The sequence below is a fragment of the Parus major genome, chromosome 8, assembly GCF_001522545.3.
Source record: "Parus major isolate Abel chromosome 8, Parus_major1.1, whole genome shotgun sequence".
Taxonomy (NCBI): Eukaryota; Metazoa; Chordata; class Aves; order Passeriformes; family Paridae; genus Parus; species Parus major.
Window position 1 is genome coordinate 8,131,140 of NC_031777.1, and position 1,908 is coordinate 8,133,047.

Below are 1,908 nucleotides of genomic sequence, written 5' to 3' on the forward strand. Positions count from 1 at the left end.
AAAGTATTTGAGGGGAGAGATTTTCTAGACAATAGTGCTCATTCTCACTGAAAAACTGAAGGCAAATATTCCAAAGAGACTTTTTTGTTCCATTTTGATTTTAATCACAAAACCCCATGCATATACAGAAATGCTGAGCACGTTTCTCTTCATTTTACTTCTAGGACTAAAAGTAAATTTTTCACTTTCTCACAATTCTCAGTGCACAAATCATAGCAAGGCCTGTGTTGGAAGGGATCTTAAGGACCATCTTGACTCTTCCTCCATGGGTAGGGACACCTTCCACCAGAACAGGCTGCTCAGAGCCCCACCCAACCTGATCTTGGACACTTCCAGGGATGAGTTATCCATAGTTTCTCTGGGCAATCTGTGCCAGGGCCTCACCACACTTCGAGTTAAGAACTTCTTACCAACATAATCTAAATTTCTCAGCTTTTAGTTTGAAACCATTCTGCCTTGTCCTGTCACTGCCTGCCCATGTCAAAAGTCACTTTCCCCTTTAAGTACTGGAAGAAATTAAGTAATTGAGGTCTCCCGCAGGCCTCTTCTTCCTCAGGCTGAACAACCCCAGCCTGTCTCTGTAAGAGAGGAGCTCCAGCCCTCTGAGCATCTTTGTGGCCTCCTCTGAACCTGCTCTAACAGATTCAGATTTCTTGTTTTGTTTTTTTTTAAATCAAATGGTTTAGTATTTTTTGGGCTTATCAGGCTTGTGCAAGAAACAGGGTATAAAAATCTACTGGTATTATACTTTCTGAAAAAGCCAAGTTGAGCTGTTATCACTGTCTCCTGTGGCCATCCATCTACACTCTAAAGGAATATGAACCATAAATTTTACAGATCTTTCTAAAAATTAAAACCGGTATCTTTAAATGAAATACTAATTTTTTCAAATTCTTCAAGCTTATTTTTAGTAAGCCAATTATTTTGAAAACTACTTTCTTCATAGGACAGAGTATATAACAGGTGGGGAGTTTTTAACATCTGGGAAGAAATATAGCAGAAAAAATTGAAAAATCACCAAGGTTCTGGAACTACTTAGAGAACTCATTCTAAACTCAGCTGCCAACAAAAGCAGTTCATTACTTTGCCAACTCAAGCTCCCTGAGATAGCTAAATCAAGCCATCAATTTTATACTATCAAAGATTTGTGCAAAGAAATACAATAAGAGCCAGACTAAAATTCTACTACCTGCCATCACTCTATTATGCCATTACATTTCTTGTGAATATATTTAATCTCATCCAAGTATTCACTCTTGTTCTCAGCTTGTTGCTCTTTCTCAGACATCACTTATTCAGATTGCATGTATTTATCTTCTTAATGTTACCTCACAAATCATTTTCTAAGTTAAAAATTCTTGTTTTTCTTCATTCTCATTCTCTCTTCATTCTCTCTCCTTTGGCTCATCTCTTTTCAAACAATTGTATTGGTTGTCATTGAATGAAAAACCTTAATAATACATTAAAAAATCTGATTTTGATGGGGTTGAAATGAATGAAAGTATTCAACAACAGTTGTTTGTTTTTTTTTTTAAATAATGACTGAAGACTGTAGCAGTTTCTGGAGAATTTCCAAGCAAACCCTCCCACAACTGTAAATATTTTCTCCCTATAATTGTACATTTCTGTTCCTCTGAGTTTTATTTGCACCCCATTACGTTTATACAGAAGACAGAGAATGGAAAGATGCCTATAAAGCAAATATGCGGTGATATACTGGCATTGAATATGATCTTCTTTAGCTTAAGGCATAAAATTCTATGGCAAAGAATGAAAGAAGTCAGGTTATCTTCTGAAAATGGAATATCTCAATTTCCTTATAAAGAATCTGATTCTCTACTCACGTAAGTAAAAAGTTATTAATATAAAAAAGGTATCAATGAGATTTGAAGCTGAAAAACCCTTGAT